At 40.9% G+C, this 22,727-nt stretch overlaps 1 long non-coding RNA gene across 1 annotated transcript; it reads left to right on the top strand.

The window, feature by feature from the left end:
* Positions 1-2,111: 2,111 nt before the first annotated feature.
* Positions 2,112-18,813, top strand: LOC122226546. Its single transcript, XR_006205662.1, has 5 exons — positions 2,112-2,300; positions 5,723-5,799; positions 6,493-6,640; positions 9,164-9,264; positions 18,727-18,813. It is a non-coding gene; the product is annotated as an uncharacterized LOC122226546 (long non-coding RNA).
* Positions 18,814-22,727: the final 3,914 nt, after the last annotated feature.

The raw sequence follows: 22,727 nt of genomic DNA, 5'->3' as shown, positions 1-22,727 counted from the left end.
AAAAGAAAGAGTGCGGGGGCCTGGGTAGCTCAGTCGGTAAAGCACCTGATTTCAGCTCAGGTGATGATCTCAACAGTTTGTGAATTCCAGCCCCACATTGGGTTCTTTGCTGTCAGCTCAGCCTGGAACCTGCTTTGGATTCTGTGTCTCCTGCTCTCTGCTCCTGCCCCGCTTGCATGCTGTGTCTCTCTCTCTCTCTCTCTCTCTCAAAAATAAATAAACATAAAAAAACGACATTGAGGAAATGAAGATTGAAACTGCAAAAAATATACCATTTACACTCACCAGATTGTAAAGTCATACAGTCCCACATGTTGGCCAGGATGTGGAACATCAGTGACATCTCTACATAGCTGATGGGAATGTGCACCGGTGCACCCACATTTCCCAATAAAGTAAAAAATGCAGATACCCTGCAGTCCAGCACGTTAATTTCAAGCACGTACCATAAAAAAGGCTTTCGTGTGTGCACCCAAAGCACAATGTATGAATGGCCGTAACAGTGTTGCTCATGACAGCAGAAAACTGGAAAACAGCATACATGATCACCATGACACTGAACAGATAGCTGTATCTATATAGGTAAATAGATAGGTGGACAAATAGATAGACCCTTCAATATTTTACTTTGTATTTCCTGTAAGGATATTCTCTTGCGCAAATCCTAGGTAGCTCAATTATCAACGTCAGGGAATTTAGCAAAAATGTACTATTTGTATCTAATCTTCAATTCTTAAGACTTTAATCTTCCAGCCACAGCTAACCTTTCCTGTTGTTTCAATTATGTATCTTTCCCCTCCCGTATGGGATCCAACCCAGGATCACCCATTACATTTCGTGATCAGGTTGCTTTAGTGTCCCTTAATCTGAATTTCTCAAATGTTTGTTTCATTGGCTTTCATGGCATTGACACTTTTAAGCATTTTGGCCAATGACTAAACAGAATGTCCTGTTTTTTTCTTTTACTATATGTGGTTTCAGGTCATAATTGTAAAGGCTTTTTCTACAGCTGGATTGTAGAGGAATTCATCCGTGTCTCCTAGTCATTGTAGTCTTATTTTTTCATATATAGATCATTTATTAATTTGGAGTTTATTCTTGTGTGTAGTGTGAGTTTTATCTTTTTCCAAATGGCTTTCCAGTTGTCTCAACACCACACAGTAGAAAATCCCATTTTTGCCCCAATGATTTGCAATACCTCCTTTTTCATACACTAGATTTTTCCATGTAGGTGGGTTATTTATGAATTTTCAATTCTCGTCTGTTGTTCTATGTGTTCATGTGCCGGTACCATACCGTTTTAATCATAGAAGCTTTGGAATGTGCTCTGATAATATGGGAGAGTCAGTCTTCTCTCATGCTTCTTTCTTCTCAGCACTTTTCTAATGATTCCTATGTGTTTATTTTCTCCTATTATGTTTAGAATCAACTTTCCCACCTTCAACAAAGAGCTTGTCAGTGCTGGTGTTTTTATTAGGATTGCATTAAATTTATAAATTAACTTAGGGAGAAGTTGCATCTTGACTATGTTGAGATGTCCCAAGCAAAACAAGAGATGTCCTTCCATTTGCTCAAGTCTGCTTTTGTGTTTTGATCTACAAAAAATAAAAGTGGCATTTTAATATGATTAAACCTAATAAATGGAGAAGGTTTATCACGCCTTTGGAGAGGAGATTCGATATAATTAAGATGTCATTTCTTCCCAACGTAAAGACCAAATTTAATAAAATTCTAATCGTGGTCTCAGCAGCAATTTCATTATCCTTGACAATAATCCTAAAATTCATTTGCAAAGGTAAAACATCAAAGATAAGAGAGAGAAGGGGAATGCAGACTTGCCCTATTGGAAACCAAGACTTCCCCTAACACCAAAATAATTAAGACAGTGTGGTATCGGTGCTTGGATAGGCAAATAAACCAATGGAAGAAAACAACCCAGAATCAGAACCATGGTATATTAATCAGGATAAGCTACAGCAACAAATTAGCCTGAAAATCTCAGAGGTTTAGCACTTATAGGTTACTTCTTGCTCGTATAGAGTCTGCTGCTGGTACAGATGACTATGAGGTGATGTCACAATGCAGACAGCTCTGTCTTGTGGCCCTGACATCTCAACACACATTCTTCAGGGCATCTGAAATATTGATCAAGGATTTTTTATTCTTTTCCCAAAATTGACACACAAAGGCTTCTGCTCACAGGTCACTGGCCATTACTAGTTACACAGCCTTGCCAAGCTGGAGAAGAGCTGGGAGGTGGTTTTTGATATATCCAGAAATGACAAGATCACCAGCTATTGGTGAGTGCTAGTAATGTCCGGCTTACACAAAAACTTACCATACGAAAGAGATAGCATTACAGATAGGTTATTTTTGTGGAATATGCAAGAACTGGTAGGAGGTAAATTGGTTTTCATATAGAAAAAATATTAAATTTGATCCCTGTCTCACACTATGTCCATACATTACCAATGGATTAAAGATTTAAATGTGAAACATAGAACTCCAGCATTTTTAGTAGAAATTAGAAGGATACACACAGGGATTTCTTTAATAAGACAAAAAAGCACCAATTATAAAGGAAAGAAATGATAAACTTCACCAGGAACAAAAGAGAGCACAAGCAATGTGTAAAAATAAACCATAGAATTGAAGAAGGTATTTGTATTATATAACAACAATAGATTGTATTAAACAATGTAAATAACTCCCTCAAATGAACAAGAAAAATAACACAAAAAAAGATGAATTATATGAATAGGCAATTCTACTTCTTGGTACAAAGGTGTTTATTGGAATATTGTTGGTATTAAAGAAAAAATTAGAAGTGACCAACATGTTCAAGGACAGAGACTTGGGTGAGTAAGATATGGTATATCTTATACAACGGATTCTAAACCAGAGTTAAAAGGAAGATCTGGACCCACTTGTATTCATATGGATAGGACCTGGAAAACATAACATCAGATAAAAAAGCAAGTTGTAGAATGTGTATAGTAATAATGCCATTTATTCTGTGTATTATCCTGTGTGTTTTAAATAGATATATATATATATATATATATATATATATATATATCATCTTGTATATTCTTATGCATACACATGACTCTAGTCAAATAAAAACTCATGGAAAGGAAGGACACACATCACCTTTGATATAGAGATTTCCCTTGAGGAGGGAGAAGAATGGGCTTGGAAAAGTCTTTCTAAATTCTAGAGTGTTCTGTTCTTCCCACCACTTTCCCATTAAAGACATGAAGCAACACGGCAAAATAGCAGCATTTATTAAATCTTGGTAGCTGGTAACTGTGTTATATTGCTGTCTGCGCATTTTGGTGTGTTGGATACACTTCTTAATAACGAGCGGAAATAAAAGAAAACAGAAAGCACTTAGAAGGCGTGATTTGTTGAAAGGTACCTGTTTGATCAAATCAGAGCTCCCTAACTAGTCAGGAGAAGTGAACAGGCATTGTATTCATCTATCAGAGACCAAACTAAATAGGGAGTCAAGAAGCCTGAGCTCATCTTGTAGACCAGTTCTTAGTTCTACAACTGGCTTCCTTTTAAGGATACTGCAAACACTGCAGTGTTTGTAAGAACAGATCCTACCTGGGCACTGGAAACCTTCAGAGGTGCATTTAAGTGTGCAGGTCAGAGGGATACTATTTTATTCTGCAGAAGCAATAATTCAAGTAAAGGTATCCCAACCACCCACACAGAGTGAGCAATCACATAAATAGCCCTGTTCTGTGGTTACTACTCGGCCTGTGTCATGTTCCTGACATGATAAGATGCTTTGAATTTCTAAGGAAAAATGATAATAAAATATTATTAACCTGCTCTTTTCCTTCTATTTTTGGACCTCGATGGCATTTTAATAGCTGCCATAATTTTGGCTACACTGTAGTCACCCATATATCATTTATGAGGCTCCCCAGACATCTTTCTTGCATTAGGTAATTAGCTCAGCACAAGTTGTGGTGAATGACATCTATTCAGTTGACCATCTGCCTCCACAATGCAGTTCAGTTTCAGGAAATGGCTCTCGTTCTGTCACACCATCAGTATTCACTGCATAGGTGCATTGCCCAAAGTTCCACTTCTACTCTCTGATCACTTGTATCTTAACTCTTTCCAAAAGATTTACAGAGCAGACCCACAACTAACACACGGGAGATTTAGTATTAGAGAGATTTAGTAGATGCAGTCAAATCCCTTTAAAGATGGACTGGTCAAATGGTTATAAATGGATGTTTTTATATGTGATGTGGTTTTCCTAAATCAACAAATCTTATTATACGTCATACATCACCATTACAATGACAACCAAGAGCGTTGCTCCAAAACAACTCTGAAGTGTCACAGCCAACGTCTGGCATCGCTTCTGGGAAAGAACAATAATTCTCAGGACAGTGCCATGACACCAACTTTGAAACCATCTTGAATTTCCTGTTATGTTCAAAACTGCCTCTCACGTGCTGGTATAGCAGCCTTCCTGGCTCCTTGTCCTATAAGCCTTATAAAAGTGGATGTTCATGTTATTCACAAGGGAGTTAGTTTGTGGAAAAGACCAATAAGGAAAGGTGGGAGGAGTGTGGGAGGGAGACAGGGAGACTTATAATTTTCCAGAAGATTTGAACTATATAGGATGCAGCACGCGCGCACGTGTGTGTGTGTGTGTGTGTGTGTGTGTGTGTGTGTGTGTGTTAACCTGAGACTTGGTTTTCCATCATACCATTGAAAAACCCCTCCATGATGACATCACTCCTATTTTCAATTGCCATACTGCTATTCCTGCCTTACCAAGAATTAGAGGTAAATAATTCATCCCAGTTTTCGCTTGTCTGCGTTTTCTACGTTTTTTACAACGAGCACATATTAATTCTATAAGTAGAAGAAACAGGCACTTTAATTCAAAAATGTTTTAAGATTTGCCAAAATATTGGGATTTCATCACAGAATAGTATTTCTTTTTCTTATCTCGTTCTGCCACACGCAGATGTGAAATGTGATAGTAACGGGGAATTACTTTCTATCCATTGCTTTCCTGTACATTTGAGGTAACTATGTCATTTTAGCCTCAAATTTATTATTGTGTCCCTGTTGTTACTAGATTACAACACTCAACTGGCGAATGTTAACAGGTAGCAGAGCAAATGTAAACAACACTTGCTCTACTGGTATTTTAATAGGCTTCCTTGGCTGCAAGGTCTCTTGACAACCATAAGATGATATATATGCAAATATCACTTAAATAGTTAAGTAGCAACGTAATGTGAGTGGATCAATAATGAGATCCCCGCGAATTGAATACACTATGAGGTTCAGCTGAAATGGAACAGCAAAGTGTGATTTTATCTACTAGCTTAGACCAGGATGAATAGATAAATGCACATGTTTTCAAGGTCAATAACCATAGGATCACACATATTAAGCGTGTCATATTTTTTTTCCTTCAAGGCCTTATTCAAATTCTACCTCTTCCATGAGGCTTTTCCTGTTATTTCTGGAATATTCTTTCTTTCCTTGGCTCTTTTCGTAATTTGTGTCTTTTCATCCTAACGCTCACCACTGCCTCATACTGCATTGTCTCCTTACTGAGGCACATAATTAAGCACATTTTAACATTTCTGAAATTAAGATGCATCCTATAATTTATATGCATATTTAACGTGGTGCTCTTTTCCCCCTTCTCTCCCTCCTGCACCCCCCCAAACAGCTCTCATAAATCAGTGGAAGAATTTATAATTGATCAAGCCTGGAAATAGCTTTGCTGTCTACCTACCTGGAGGACAGGTAGCACACCTTTGATTCTTGTAGTGTCTGATAATATAGACTATAGCCCTTACAGGATAGAGACGTGGGGGAACTGTAGTTCCTAACACTCAGGCTCTCCCAGACTGCGAAGAGAGAAGAACTTTAAAGAGGAGACCACCGTCAGGAAGAATTTTTGGATTTATATCATTGGAGTGCCATCCAATGATCTCCCCTTCATCTCTCCAAATTCACGTTAGTGTTCTGAGTCTCAATCTCAGAAGATTCTATGATACCATATTTGTCCATATAGCAGCAAACAAATCAGACTTTACATATTTTATGTAAGTGACTTGAAGTTCAAAGCCCTAATTGCTTTCCTTTCTCTAATGGACACTCTGCTGGGCCATCCAGAGGCCTCCGCCCTCTCAGCACTAAGGCAGTCATTTCCCCGGCTGCTGGGAATGTTGGTGGCCGACAGCTCGTGATTGATTCCTGCCGCCGAGATTGTTCTTTGTTGAAGAGAACTGCCTAAGCTAAGCTCACATCGCCTTCCTGGGAGAGCCCACATGCAGTGACTGGTCAGAGATGGAAGGCCTGGTCCCCTGCCCCAGTTTGGGATGACAATCCAGAGCCTCCTCAGCCTCCGAGTAAATCATGGGATTGCCCGGGATCTTGGTCATCACAGCCACCTTTCTCCTTCTGCTCACTCCTGATTCTTTCCCTTTCCCGTAGGAGTCTACCCTCCCAAGATTACTACCTCCCAGGGTACGTGATTTGTGACAGTTGGTGTGTTAGGAGTGGTCCGCAAAATGATTTAACAATAAGATTTGGGAGCTGGATCATCCATGAGCCAGTTAATAATAACTCCTATCAACTGATGGTAGGTGGAGCATGGGTGGACCCCAGCAGGAGGCAAAACTTTCATTGGTGGTGAACTGGGATGGTAAAGTAGTGAAACAGAATATTCAGCAGGTCTGATGTACGAGGCATTTGAGAAACAGAGGGAATAGTAATAATAAGGATAACTCATCACCAGTTAAAGACTAGGCGGGTAAGCCAAAGCCTGCTTTGTGGCATATCAAGTGACTTTTGTCTCCTGCTATTGGAGGGCAACCAAATCTGAGAACCAAGCCCAAGACTTACAAAAACAAGAACAGTATAATTCCCAACAATTCAACATCCCTGGCAGGTTTGACATGCCAAGGCCAAGGCCCCAGTTTGGGAAGAATGGACCTTGAGACATGAGATAAAGATGTCTAGGTTGATGCACTTGGCAATCTTAAGTCCCCAGATTCTCTTGAACCCTCTGTAGAAGTGATCCACCCCTCCCCATTAAAGGCTAATGCCCCCTCCCCACCTTGATGAAAGACAAGGCGGAGGGACTCTGTCCTTGCAAGACAACATAGACTCTACTCAGGGTCTGTCCTATCTTCCTCTGCTGGCCACTCAAATAACTAGATTAATTCACACCAAAATTTAGCCTGGGAAGTACTGGGCATGCTAGGGGAAGAAAGGGATCCTAAGCCAAAGGAGCTGTAGGACCTAAACAATAGTACTGACAGGGACAGGAGAAGATATCCAGGACTAAATTCCAAGGATTAAGGAAGGAGAGTCAGATAAGGGAGAATTTATAGGTGTGAGAGTCACATAGAATTTAACACTTGGCAAGAACCCAGTTAGGTAGTGATGGGGGGGAGGGGTGGTTTCAGGAGCTTAGAGAAAAAAGTGTCCCACGCTAAGTAATACTGTGCTGTTAGTTGAAGGAAGGACCAAAAGCATCAGGAAAGTTGGTAATAATGGGTGTACCAGTTAAAGTTGGAAAACCTATGAGACGACCCTGATCTATGAGAAGGCCCAGAAAGCACACTATGTAACAAAATGGTAAGGAATGCACTGTTGCAAGGGGCAGAAGCCTTGCTGGGAAGCTCAGTGGTGGCCAACATTGGTAGATCACGCCCGGCAGTGGGAGTTGGTACAGAATTAAGCTCCTTGGTAGTGGGGAGGGGGTGGCACTTAGTCATGTGAAACAAAGTGGGTGCAATTATTGTGGCATGCAGCAAGGACAAGGTAAGAGTTTCTAAACATATGTCTTTGGACTTGCTAGAGCAGAACTATCTGGAGGAGAAAAAAAAAATATATATATATATACATATTTCTCATTTTCCACCCCATACCTCCAATCTTTGTGGGCGGGCCCCAGGAATGTGTATTTTTTAAAGCTCTCTGGATAATTCTGGTATGCAACCTAATTTAGGAAATGCTGCTACATCAAGAACTCAGATTCAATGCAGCCTATGATGTATGCACATCTTTCTCCACCTTCCTGTTCCAGCTTCTTACAGAAGGGGGAAGTCAAAATGGTCAAATTTTGGTACTCCTAAATACAATGTGGAGAGCTAATGTATGAAGTTTGCGGGAGGGACTGGGATATTTTTGACTATTGGACACCGACAATTGCAACTCAGCCCCTTGCCTCTGTCACTCAAGAAGCTCCGAACAAGCTCCAAACCTCTGGCTTTCAAGAGGACTTTACCATTTGGGCTTCCAAATGATAACCTCATCCCTGGCGGTCTCTCGTGTTTGCAATCCAATTTCCCTCTCCCATCAATTTCCTCACTTATTTCTCATTGTGTTTATATTCCACATATTACTGTAGGCAACCTCAAACCCATTTTTTGGTTGTTGTTCTTGTGAGGAACAAGTGAAGAATCAATTAAATGAAGAAGGAGAAAAAGGATCTTGTCAGTGCTTAGAAATAGAGGCAGCCATGGATGTACAGGACCTGAATTATTCAGAATATAGATTATCACAAGCTGCTTTTATCAGACCATTATTTTAGAATGAGAGTTTACCACTGAGCATTTTTCTAAGCATTGGGCAGTTAGTTACATATGCAGTATGTATACTAGGATGAAAGGGTGAGAAGGATGGGAGGGTGAATTCGGCTATGGTTGGTCTGGGCCCTAACTGAAGGTTCAGGTTTCAGCGTTTTTCCTCAGGCAGGACCAGATCCCCGCGCCGGGCACTGGTCCTGAGTCCCACATACTCACAATACCTGTACACAAGGCAGTTGGTCGGGTGGAGAAGGTGTGGAGGGCAGGGCTGAGGGGTCTGTTTAGTAATTATTCTTACCTTGACCAGAGAGTGATATTTATTATAATTGTAGATCCCTAAATTCCCATCTGATACTGTTCTTTTTCTACCCAGTAGCCCCTGTGTGTTTTATATTAAGATTCTGAGTCATGGGAGGGGAAGTGAAAAGCTTTCTCTGGAACAAATCTGGAATGGAAACCTAATAATGTTTTTTTTTCTTTTTTCTCGGGCTGGATAAATGTCCTAAATGAAACTGCCAGAAAGTCTGACATTATGTCCCTGATTATAAGCTTTTTCTCTCCTTCTGTAGTTGGCAATTCCTTGGAAGAATAGAGCTACAGTTTCCAAATGTATCAAAATCTTAAAAATACAGCTTGCACCCGTTGAACTTTATTTTCTCCTCTCTGGAAGGTAAGCGATCGTGATTAATAGCAATTCCACTTGTGGGACTCCGAGGCAACGTGGCCCCCTAAGGAAAAATGAGAAAAGAAAATCAAGCTAAAACACATTTGTCTTCATTTCAAGAGTATGTTATTCACTTCTATTTAATGGTGTGTTTTGTCCATCTTGGACTGGGTTTGTCTAATATTCTTGTGCCTCCTAGAGGACTTACAATGGCCCTGGTACATTCCAGAGCTGGCCCCGGAACTAACCTTGTCCACCATCCTGTCTTTCCCACCCTCGGGTGCCCTCTGGGCCTTTAGAGACATCCGCCTTGTAAGGAGAGGCAAGTACCGGTTCCTCACTCTATACCAAAGTACGAGATGACCCTCAGGGCTTGTCAGCCCACAAACGTGCTTGACTTGATGTAAGTGCTACCCTAGTCTCATTTGGAAATCTATCAATGCTTAGGAGAGCTAAGAAATCTGAAACCAGACGGATATCAGGGCGTAAGAGAATGAGCTCCTCTCTTAAGCACAAGTGACTTTGGAGAAAATTAGCCAACATTTAACTGACTTATCTGGAGAAAGAAATACAGCCTCACGTTTGTATGTCATTTTATTGTTCATCGTGACATTTCACAATATTATCCACGGGGTCTAATGAAAAAAACTATGAAGGAGGCAGAATTGGTATCATCATTTTCTTCATACAACCACCTTCCCTGCCTCGCTGCCAGGCACTTATTCCTCTTGGTCCCTAATATTTATGGATTTATATTTATGAGATGCAAAAGAATTAAACTAGTGCAATTGGTCAGCCTAATAGAGTTGCTAAAATATCATCATCATATCCTTTTGGACAGGATGACCACTTTCGGGCCTTAGCTTCCTCATCTTAAAAATAAAGGTTGGTATTATAGGATTGCTTGGCATCTGTGTACCCCTGGTACTCTATGGGCCACTAAAAAGTCCTCACCAGACCGGGGGTTTCTCCATGGACTTCCGCAAGACAGCAGTATAGGAAGACCCTGAACTCGCCTCCCTTGGACATACCAGAACTATGGCAATATATGCAACATTTTCTTCTGAAAAAGATCTGGAAACGGGGTGAACTGCTTTTCCACCTCAACAGACAAAAATACCACATCAAGATGGGTAGGAGAGGCAGACACACGGTCTTGCCAAACACCCCACCCCAAGTGTGGGGACGCACAGTAAGTAGAGAGGGATCTCACCAGGCTGGTGCTTCTCCTGGAGGAGCGAGGGGTTGGTGCCCCCACCTCAGGCACCTTAATATCTGGGATCTTCACAGAGATGGGCCCCTATAACATCTGCCTTAGAAAATCAAGGGACCCACGGGCACCTGGGTGGGTCACTCGGTTGAGTGTCCAACTCTCGATTGCAGCTCAGGTCGTGATCCCATGGTTGTGGGATTGAGCCCCACGTTGGGCTCTGCGCTGAGCGTAAGATTCTCTGTCTCCCTCTGCCCCTCCCCTGCCCCTGCTCATACGCACATTCTCTCTCTCAAACAAAAAAGAAGAAGAAAGAAGAAAACCAAGAGACCCAAAGCACTATAGGAAATGGAGACTCCCCTTTCAAAGAGCTCATGTGCAGCCTGTTCACCCCAAGACCCAGGAAAAACCCAGGAAAAATTTAAAATGCACTTAGACGATACCTGAAAGAGATTTATTTACTCATCTAATAGTACCTGCTAGAGGGTCAGGGGATATTTGAAACTCTCCCCAGAGATGGAGGCACTGACAGACGCCATTTTGCAGGTGGGAGAGCTCAGAGGTGGCACCCTCCTTTAAGACCAGCATGGGGCAAGTGGTCAGGACACTATTCCACTGCTTTGCTGAAGCCAGAGAGCATGGCCTAACCCCTACGCTCTCTAGCTGCCTAGCTGAAGTCAGTGGGCATATGCAGTCCACACGTGGGTCCCCCTTTGAATGCCTGGCCCCGGCGGTCAAGTGGGCTGCGTTCCTGAACTTCATGGGGATGTAACAATTGGAAAGACAGAGTGTTTGCAAGCCACCACCCCACAGCACTGCACAGACAATAGACTGACACACAAGCCCAGTCTTCCTATGAAAAAGGCCCACCGACTTAGCCTGGAGCCTCAGCTTGAGGAATATGCTTCAGGTTTCCCACACATCTAGAGGCTGCAGAGGCACTCTCGGGAACGTAAGCACGGAGACCCACCCTCACACACCCCCGTGGCCTTCCTGAAGCTTGATGAGATCTGCCGGAAAAGAGCTTATACCCTTGGTCTGGCCCCCCCAGTATTTGTAACTGTCATGCGAGCAACACTTACAGATCTCCTGGTCTGGCAGCCAGGATACAATAGAGATATAATAATTTACGTCTTCAAATAAATTATACCTTCAAATAATTTATATCTTCAATAATTATATCTTCAATTTCACGGGAAGAGTTTAAGACGGTAGGTGTTAAATATTCTTTAAATGTTTGGTAGAATTCACCAGTGAAGCAAAGTTCCTTAGAAATCTGATGATGTATTTATGGGAAATGCTTCTAAACCATTTTGCGAGGTCAGCACTACCCTGATACCATCCCCTGACAAGGACACTACAAAAAAAGAAACCACAGGTCAATATCTCTGATGAACATAGATGCAAAAATCCTCAACAAACTATTAGCAAACTGAATTCAACAATGCATTAAAAAGATGATTTGCCGCAATCAAGTGGGGTTTATTCCAGGGATGCAAGAATGCTTTAACATATGCAAATCAACGAACATGATGCACATTAACAAAACGAGAGATAGAAGTCATATGATCATCTCAATAGATGCAGAAAAAACATTTGGCAAAATTCAACATCCATTTGTGATAAATACTGCCCAAAAAGTAGCTATAGAGGGAATGTACCTCAACATAATAAAGGCCATAGATGACAAACCCACAGCTACTACCGTACTCAATAATGAAAAGCAGAAAGGAGTAAGACAAGGCTGCCCATCTCCTCACTTTTATTCAACATTGTATTGGCAATCCTCGCTAGAGCAATTAGTCAAGAAAAAGAAAAGGCATGCAAATTGAAAAGGAAGAAGTAAAACTGTCACTATTTGCAGATGACCTGATACTATATAAAGAAAACCCTAATGATGCCACCAGAAAACGTTAGAACTAATAAAGGAATTCAGTAAAGATATATGCCCCTCTGTGTTCATATTTTCATTGCCATGTTATTTACAAAAGTCAAGATATGGAAATAATCTAAGTACCAATCAATAAATGAATGTGCGTGTGTGTATATTCATATATATGAATATGAATATATATATATGAATACTATTCAAGCATAAAAAAGAATGAAATCCTGCCATTTTTCACAACATGGATGTACTTTGAAGGTATTACGCAAAGTGAAATAAATCACACAGATAAAGACAAACACCACATCATTTCATGTATATGTGGAATCTAAAACACCAAACAAACAAACAAAACAGAACCCAGACTCATACATACAGAGAACAGACTGGTAGTTGCCAAAGAGAGGGGGGTGAGGACCTGATATGGGTGAAGGGGATGAAGAAGTACAAACGTCAGTTATAAAATAAAGAAGTCATGGGGATGTAATGTACAGAATGGGGAATATAGTCAATAATATTGTATTAATTTTATATGGTAACAGATGGTAACTAGATGATTTATTGTGGTGATCATTTTTGAAATGTACACAAATGTCAAATAACTATGTTGTACTCATATATATAGGTTATCTCATTTAGACTTATGACTTTAAATAGCATCTATATACTGAAGACTCTCATATATACATCTTTAGATATGATTGCTCCACTGAGCTCTGGTTTCATATTCAATGGCTGATTAAGCATCTCAAACTTATCATACGCAAAGTGGACTCATGATCTCGTCTCTACCCTGAAAACCCCATCAACCCAAATCTCCTCCTCCATCAGTCCTCAATCTCAGCAAATGGCACCACCTCCCGTTAGTTGTTTAAACCCAAAATCTATGCATCATCCATAATTCCTTTCCCTCCACTTTTAACCCCTTCATTCTGCAATCTTGTCAGTCTGTCTATCAACATATGCTGAATCCATTCACTTTTCTCCACCTCCATTGCTATCATAATACAAATTACCATTATTTCCTATCTGGAATACTGTAATCATTGTTGCAGTGCCTCTGGTTGCCAGAAATAGTATCCAACCTGTAGGTATAGATGATTGTCCATAGCTAGGTCAATCAGATTCCCTCTCCCAGGAATATGAGTCTTAATCAAAAGGACACACAGAAGTCCCCTCAATTCTATCACTATTTTAGGAAGTTAGTTGTAGATGGGTCAATAACAACTTTATTACCAAGAGGAACCAATTCAAGGATTCCTGACCCTGAGATGCTAGAACTTTTTTGGATCCTTTGAAGCCTCATCATTACCTTTTTTTTTTTTTTTTTTTTTGACTTGTGAGCTACCCAGCATCCTTCCCTAAGGAAGGGTGCAGCGAAAAGTCTCCCTTGGACATCTCTAAAGAATCCACAAATGAGCTTTAGTTGGATTCCTGTCATGACAGAAGACACAAAAACTTGATTAGAACAGCACCAGTCCTCATGTTAGTGAACAGGGACTTTTCTTTCTTACTCATTAGCCTTATCCTTAATGCTTAGTGCAGTGTGGCACTAATGCTATAATACATTAACCAAATATTTGTTAAGTGAATAAATAAATGAATGTTATCCAGGCAAAGAAGGAAAGAATAAAGGCGGGTCTAGACAGAAAAAGCATCACATTGGGATGAGAGAAAACATGGTACGTTAAAGAACCAAAAAGAAGTCAGTCTGCATGTCATCTCGAGAGTCAGTGAGGGGCTGGTTAAGTATGAAGTAGGAGTGGTCAAATCGTAAAGGAGCACAAGCCTGTAAAAGTGCAAACTTCATGGAGGAGGAAAAGGGTACATCTTTACATTTTAAGCAGAGGAGAAAATGATAAAATTTGCATTCAGAGATGACCCTCTGGTTGCAATATGGAGGTTTGAGTTGGAGAGGCAACGGACTAGAAATAAGTGGCTAGCCTAGGGTAGCAGTAACATGTTGCTGTATTTTATGAGACTTTGAAGAGGTAAAATACAGTGATAGAGAGCTAGCGGTCAGGGATGATGTCTGATTTCTGGCTTGTCTGCCAAATGGGTGTAGATGACATTGACTAATCTAGGGAATATGGGAGAAGGAGCAGGTGTCAAGAGAATGGTGATGAATTGAGTTATGGACACAATGAGATGAGGTTTCTATAAGACATGCTAATGTAGAGGTCCAGGAAGCAACCGGATATACGGATCCGGAGCCAAAGGGAAGGAAGTATATAAGCTGAAAATGTAGGTTAGGCAGTCATCAGCATAAAGATACAACAGAAGATGTAGGAGCAAGTAAGATTGCATAGCAGGGCAATGTAGCATGAGGAGAACAGAAAGCCCAAGACAAAACCCCGAGGAGAGAAACCAATTCTTAAGGGCAGGCAGAACAAGAGGAGCCTGCAAAGAATATTGGAAAGGACCAGCTAGAGAAATAAGAGACACAGAAATATTTTAAAAGCCAAGAAAAGGGAAAATTTCAAGAAGGAAGGAGCAGTCAAATGCTGCTCTGAAATCAAATGAGATAAGGGCTTCAAGTTTGGGTTGCATTTAGCAACAAGGACATCACTCAGACTCAGTGGGAATGACTCCAACAAAGGAAGTAGAGAGGAGTCTGTGGGAGAGAGGCAAAGGAGAGGAGAGAGTAGAGAAGTGAGGTCAAAACTCTTCTTAGGATTTTGTCTTGAAAGGGGAGATGAAAGAAGGCAATGGTTGGAGAGGGATTAGGGGTCGTGGGAAGGTTTTGTGTGTTTAAGATGCAAGCATGTGAGCATCTTTAAACAGTGATGGGAAGGAGACAATAGGGGAAAAGAGGGCAATAAATAGAAGATGGGACCAGAAGTGAAAGAGATCTTAAATGCTGTCAGGTATTTCTCCATCAACTGTTTCGTGTTTTCCAAGTAACCATTGCAAAGTTTTCTACTTTCTCCAAATTCTTGATCTTCTCGCCCTCACTCACTATCAACCGAAGTAGCTCCTCATACCTCAAGAGAAAATGGAGCCATCAGACAGGAGCTCTCTGGACTTCCTGTATCCATGCCCATCTTTTCCTCCTTTCATCCTGATAAGCTGAGAGGTGTTCCAACTCCTGTTTGGGGCTATTGCCCCACTTTCCCCCCTCCCCCATCCATTCATTCAACTTTTCAAATAGCCCCAACTTTGTGGCAAGTGTGCACTAGGCCCAGGAGACACAAAGTTGGAAAATATATAGTCCTTCCCCCAAGGAGGCCAGAGTCTATTGGAGAGAAAGATAGGTAACCATACTATAAATAGACAATATTGTTAATGCTGTAATAAAAGTGTGAAGAGAGGGGCGCCTGGATGGCTCAGCTGGTTTAGTGTCCAACTCTTGATTTCAGCTCAGGTCACAATCCCAGTGTTGTGGGATCGAGCCCCACATGAAGTCCCATGTCAAGCCCTGTGTTGGGCTCCATACAGAGAGTGAAGCCTGCTTGGGATTCTCTCTCTGCCCCTTTGTCCCTCTCCCCTGCTTGTACTCTCTCTTTCTCTAAAATAAAAAAAATTAATTTAAATTTTTTAAAAAATGTGAAGAGAGTCCTGAATGATCTCAAATGGTTCTTTTGGGCTCTCAGAAAATCCTGGTGTCTCCCACTTCCAAAGACCAGGCCCTCTCGGTTCACCAGTCCCAACCCATCAAGGAATATTATGGAAACCCTACAGAAAAATGCCATTTTAACATTGCAGAAGAAAACAAAAACCCCAATTCTCTGAGGTGCATTTGACTCAATAGAAAGAAAACTTTCTGTTTCACAATACAAATGTACTCTTAATGTATTATCTTTAAGTGTTAAGTAAACAAAACACCCCATACAATTTCAAGTGTTATCATTTATTTCTTAGTAGCAAATTTTAATTGCCATGTTCCAGAGACAAGGTTGTGGAACAATACAGGAAAATTCTCAACATATATTTTAGGCTTCCCTTGGATATAGTTTGAGGGAGGATGGTAAATATGTTAGACAATGTAATTACCACCATATTGAGTTTGCTACATTAAGATTGAAGTGTATTCATGTATGAATAACTGAAATGTATGAAATGTTCAAATTGTATCAGTTTAAACATGACACTTGAAATATGTAGTTTCCAATGGCTTCTCTCTCAGCAATGAACAGTCACCATCTGGGCATCATCAATAAGATACAGGGACCTGTCCCTAAACACTTCATAAAATGAATCTCATCTCAGAGAAAGACAGCAGTCACTAAAAAAGATCAAAAGGACTGTGTGGCAGATATTACCATATGCCCCCCAATATCACTATTTTCCCCATCTTCCTTTTAGTACTAGAAAACTCTTAATTTTCGCTGGATACTTGGCCACTCAACTAAGAGACTTTATTTTCCAGATTTTCTTGAAGCTAGGTGTGGTCATGTGATGATATTTTGGCCAATAGGACAAGCAACTTCTGCGTTATATCTTTCAAATGGAAGCTGGTTGCCCTTCATCCCCTCTTTACCTCTTCCCTTGGGCTGGAAAGAGGATGTGATGCTTATGGCATGGCTTTAACCATGCAGCTGTGGACAATAGTCCAAGGGATGACAGAGCCACAGGTCTCAGCAAACATGAGACCCCAGCCTGCTGGTGGGGCAAGACCACCCACCCATCTCACACTTCTCCTCATTCTCACCTCTGGACTGTTATGTAAAAAAGAAACTTTTAGCTTATTTGAGCCTTAGTATGTTCAGGTCTCTTTGTTACAGTAGCTTAGTCTGACCCTGACTAATACAGACTGGTTCTAGATAACTTTCCCCCAAAAAAGGAACCCCTGTTGGGGTCGTCTCATAGTCCATGGAAGATAACCACGTATCCCATTGGAGCTCAGTGATCACTAAGACCTCTAGAGGATCACCAACACCCAACCTGAGTCTAGAGAAAGCACCCAAGATGAGGACAGAAATTGAGTGTGACATAGTCATCTTTAGCATACTGGCCTTGTGAGTTTCTGTTACATTCAATGCCAAAGAGGCAGTTAATTATGTTCATCAAGGTGTTTAAGGGAGAAAAACAACCAGGTAGTCAAGGCAAAGGCGTACTTCACCTCATTCCAGCGGTCCGCCAATACAGACGGCAATCTAGCAGTAAAGGATTTTATAAGCAAAAATTATACAGCACAATTAGAATAAACAGCCCTTGGTGTTCACTGAGTGGTCAGCAATATGCTTTTATTTGTTCTAAGAGCTATTAGCATTGTGCTTCCACACATGGTCACAGTTTACTATTTTTCCCAGTGGCACCCTCCATATTTTTTTCTATTATCCACTGAATGTTGTACTAAATACATATTAAAATATTGTTTTTTCTGAAACAGAAGCTTCTATTGCTAAACTGGTATACCAAAGCCTTTTCATTTTTCATAAGAGTGAGAGTTCGTTGTTGATTATAAACCCAGTAAACAAACATCCCTTTATTGCCTCATTGACAATTACACAATATCTTTACCCTCTTACCTACAGAGTTTTATGGAAACTATTTCAACAGAGTAGACATTTGTCATCTCAGGAGAAAGTCCCATTTAGACATTAACTACCTTAGCTTTATTAGAAACTCATTTTCCACAGATGTCCAGGCATGATTTGCTCCTTTTTATCAGGAAATAAATAATATCAGGTAATAGCTTCCTGTGGCAGAGGTTACATCTTTATTATACCCAGGGAAATAGATATCAACCAGTCGGAGAATAGCCAGATGGCTTACCCTTCTTATCAATAAAATTTAATTTTCACTAAGCCAATTGTGACCAAGCTCATTTTTAAATAGGAAGCCAACATTTAAGATTCTTATGTGAGGCAGCAAATATGACATCTATGAGCGTCTCCAATTTGCACTAACACACATCCCAAGCCAGAAACCTGGACCTTTTCTTTGGCACTAAGCCACTCATTCATCAAGCCCTACTGATCCCAACCCATATGACCTCCTGAATCTGTCTACTTTTTGTGTTCCCGATGCCCAACCGTAGTGTAGTCCTGTCATTTCATACCCGGGTCACTGAAACAAGCAATTCATGCCTGTCCCGTCCTCCCTCCTCCATGCCATCCCAATGGTCTGTCAAAAGCAGAGCTCATTCTTTTTAGAAGAGAGCAAAATGCCTAAATGTGGTTTTAAATGTCTGTCTGATCTGCTCTCCTGTCTAGCTTCCTGCCTTATTTGCTACCTCCTTAACTCTGACATTATGTCCTATTTGTAGACGAATTATTGGCAGTTCACTCAAAATAGACAAAGTTCACTTCTACCTCTGTGTCTTTGCAAACATTATTATTTTGCCGAAAATGCATTTCCCACTGCCCTCCCCACTCCCTTTCACCTTGACGTTAGTCGCTAACTGCTGTTTTCCTTTCCCTTCCAGCAAACACATCATCTTCCCAATGAAGACTTCCCTGGTCCTTCAAGACTACACTACCTACCCTTCCTATAGGCTTCCCCAGCATCCAAGTGAACGTTTGATAAACTTTATTGACAAACAACAGCCCTGTCAACGTTAACTGGTTAGTCAGTCTTGTAGGATCTTGTACAGATGATGAGCTAGGGCAGGGGGCAGGGTGTATGTTCAGACATGGTTATTACTCTGATTTCTGGTTCTGACATGCACACCCCCCAGCCCGCTGACCTTGATAATGTCACCAATAGGTGCATCCATTAGAAGCTGCAGTAAACTGCTCATATCAAAGGACAAAAATAACAGAGGCTTCAACAAAACAGAAGGTGATTGCTCTCTCACAGAAAGGAAAGTCCAAAGATGGACAGTCCTGGGCTCGTCTGCCACACCACAAAGTCATCAGGGACTACAGTTCCTCGTCTAGCTGCTTCACCACCTTTAGCGTACGACTTCCATTCTCAAAATGTCTCTGGGTCCCTAGACATGCAAGCTTCATTCCAAATGAGAAAAGGGCCAAAGTAAGGGGGGGGGGGGGTCTTCCTGATGCTCTGCCTATGGTCTTTGGCTTATATCACATTGGCCGCCCCCATACACAAAAAGCACTGTGGAATGAAGTCTTTCAGTTTGAGCGCACTGGTGCCTCAAATAACATCTTATTTACAAAGAAGTGGGAGGTGAATACTGAGTAAACAACTAGCAGTTTATTCCACATTGAGAGTAGGTGTAGAATCCATTCTTCAAGAAAATAATTGCCCTGCTTTTCAAATTCAAATTTCACATAATCTAAGAAATCATGAGTTGCTCAGAAAGAAGAGTCACAGCAGGGACTTTTCAAACAGTACATTTCAGGGGTGGCTGAGTCGGTTAAGTGTCCGACTTCGGCTCCAGTGACGATCTCATGGTTCGTGGGTTCAAGCCCCATGTTGGGCTCTATGCTGACAGCTCAGAGTCTGAAGCCTGCTTCAGATTCTGTCTCTGGATCTCTCTGCCCCTCCCCTGCTTGTGCTCTGTCTCTAAAATAAATAAACATTAAAAAAATTTTTTTTGTAAACAGCACACTTCAAATATGAAAAAAGTTTTTAAAAATTTCAGATCACGTATAATCTTTTAGGAAAACCTCTTTAACATACAAGGAAGGATACCCTCATGCAGATACCTTACTTATTCTCTCATATCATCCACAATGAACTACTAATGAGTAACATTGAACATATTACTGTATGTGCTCCTCGCTTTATGAAGCGGGATTGTTATTCCCACTTGTAGATAAGAACACTGAGGCAGAAAGTAGTTAAGTGACTTATGCAAAAATCACATTGCTGATGATAACACCAGCCGTTGAACCCAGGTCTGTCTGATGCTCTCTCTATCCTGTAATGCAACTTCTCCACAAGCCTCCCTCACTTCACGTGGACTAATGATTCTGACACTCCAAAAATAGAATTTCCATCATGTTGAGTTTGCTACATTGAGATTGAAGTGCATTCACAGATGAATCACTGAAATGTATGAAATATTTCAATTGTATGAGTTCAAACATGACACCTAATGCCTGAGCCCATGCTTGCTTATCCCTAATGGAAGATACTGGACACTTTACTGTGTTTAAGTATATGATGAGCGATTTAGATTACTCAGGGTCTTAAAGCTAGAAGGGTCTGTATAGATCGTCCAGAATCACTTTACTCATTTTTGAGATGAGAAAACCAAACTGGCTGACTGATTCGGTGAGTCACACAACCAATGAGTTGTACCGCTGAGGAGAGAACTCAGGTCCCCAGGCCTTCATTATTTCTAGGCTCTCTTCTTCTGTGGCACCGTTCAGCTTTCCCAAATTTTGCAGCCAGTGGTCTAAGCCCTCTGCCACACCCTGATACCTTTTACTTGATAGAACTATTTTTACTGAGTAGATACAAGTCAGGGATTTTCAAAGCCCATTCTAAATTCCCTGGCATCCTTAAGGCACTCCATGATTCTCCTAATGAGAATTCATTGTTCTTTGCTTTCCACTTAACTTACACTTTGAACCTCCATGTTAGCACTTAATTCCTTCTGATTTATATTAATTATTTATGCTGGTCCCCCATCCTGTATTATACACCCTTTAAGGACATGTTTTTTATGGCCTTTAAGCCGTTGGTTACTCTTTTGTCTATACTAGATGTTCAACATGTTTTTATTGAAGGAAGGAAGGAAGGAAGGAAGGAAGGAAGGAAGGAAGGAAGGAGTGAATGAATAATGTAATCATATTTTAACATTTTTAAGATACTTTTAGTTTTTATTTTCATTTATTTTTATTTTTTTTAATGTTTATTTATTTTTGAGAGAGACAGAGACAGAGCACAAATGGTGGGAGGGGTGGAGAGGAAGGGAGACATAGAATCCGAAGCAGGCTCCAGGCTCTGAGCTGTCAGCACAGAGCCCGACATGGGGCTTGAACTCACAAACCCTGAAATCATGACCTTGAAATCAGATGCTTAACGGACTGAGCCACCCAGGCGCACACACCAACCCCCTCCTTTTTTGTTAATTGAAGTATAGTTGAAATCATGTTACCTTTGTTTCAGGTGTACAACATAGTGATTCAACAACTCTATACGTTATGCTACACTCACCAACTGTAGCTACCGTCTATCACCATAGACTCTACCATAATACCATCGACAGATGCTCTAGGCTGTACCTTTCATCCCTGTGAATTATTCATTCTATAACTGGAAACCTGGTTTAGTAGGCTTAGTAGGGTGAGTATTTCTTTAAGTGTTTCTGTTTAAATGTGTGTCTCTCTAGATTTAAAAATAAACTAAGCTGCGCTCATTCCTCTATATTAGTACTTTCCATGTTGAGCTCTTTGTTGTCCACTTACTTGTTTGGCGTATCCTCTAGCAGAACCAAGGTCTGCACAAATAGGCTTATTTACATGTGCTTCCCCACATTCCCTAATGCCCAGCACTGTGTGTGACAGAGCCAGCACTCAAGCGTCCAATAAATGGGAGATAAAGTGAGTGAATCTCTTCCATTTCACAGACACTCCTAGGATTTTTGCAGCTTCAGTCCAAATCTTTCTGAAGCATAGCCCCACAGAAGTAAATACCTCAAAACAGCTATGTTGTTCTTCCAAAGAAATTATTGTAGAATGTGTGAGAACATTCCGTGGGCAAACATGCAATGCGTCTCAGGAAAAATGGAAGTGTGGCTGTCAAGGAGAAAAGACATAAGGACAAAAGTCTTTGGCACTGTATCATTAAATATTCCCAGTGATGCCAGCTACTCACCAACCACAGTACTTTGGTGCCCACACAACAATGAGCAATTCTTGCTCATGTCTCTGGGATGTCTGATTAGGCAGCTCTGCTAATCTTGGCTGGGCTTGGCTGGGTGGTTCTTCTGGTCTCAAACTATTTCACAAGTACAAGGAGACTTACCAACGTGTGGGGGGATCAGCTGGCTTGAAGCTGAGATAGAATACTCTTGGCTGGAATGACGAGGCTAACTCATCTCATTTCCAAGTATTTCTAATCATCTAACAGGTTAGCACAGATGTTCTTATGGTAAGGAAGAAGGCAAGAATGAGATTAAGCCTGACTGCACCAAGTGCTTTCAAGCCTCTGCTTACATCGTGCTTGCCAACAACTTATTGGCCAAAGCAAGTTTCACGTCTGAGACCAGAGCCAAAATGGAAGATCACTATAAAGTTGTGTAGCCAACAGGAAGGGGTGGAGAAATGGAGCCAGTTTTGCAAACCTACCACAGAATAAAGACTGAATGTTGCTTGCTGAAATCTTTTGCCCCTAGCATGTAATAGTAGACTCCAGAAATATTCGTAAAATAGATGTGCAGATCGACGGATGGATAGGTGAATGGATAAGTTAATGAAGCTAGTCTATGGGGCTCTGAACACAGACTAGTCATCCATAATTCTACTATTAACTAGATTATGCCAGCAAGAAAATATTTTTCCTGAGATTTCC

The sequence above is a fragment of the Panthera leo genome, chromosome C1 (genome assembly GCF_018350215.1).
Source record: "Panthera leo isolate Ple1 chromosome C1, P.leo_Ple1_pat1.1, whole genome shotgun sequence".
Lineage (NCBI taxonomy): Eukaryota > Metazoa > Chordata > Mammalia > Carnivora > Felidae > Panthera > Panthera leo.
Note: the sequence above shows the minus strand (reverse complement) of the source record. Positions and strands in the feature narration are given on the sequence as shown.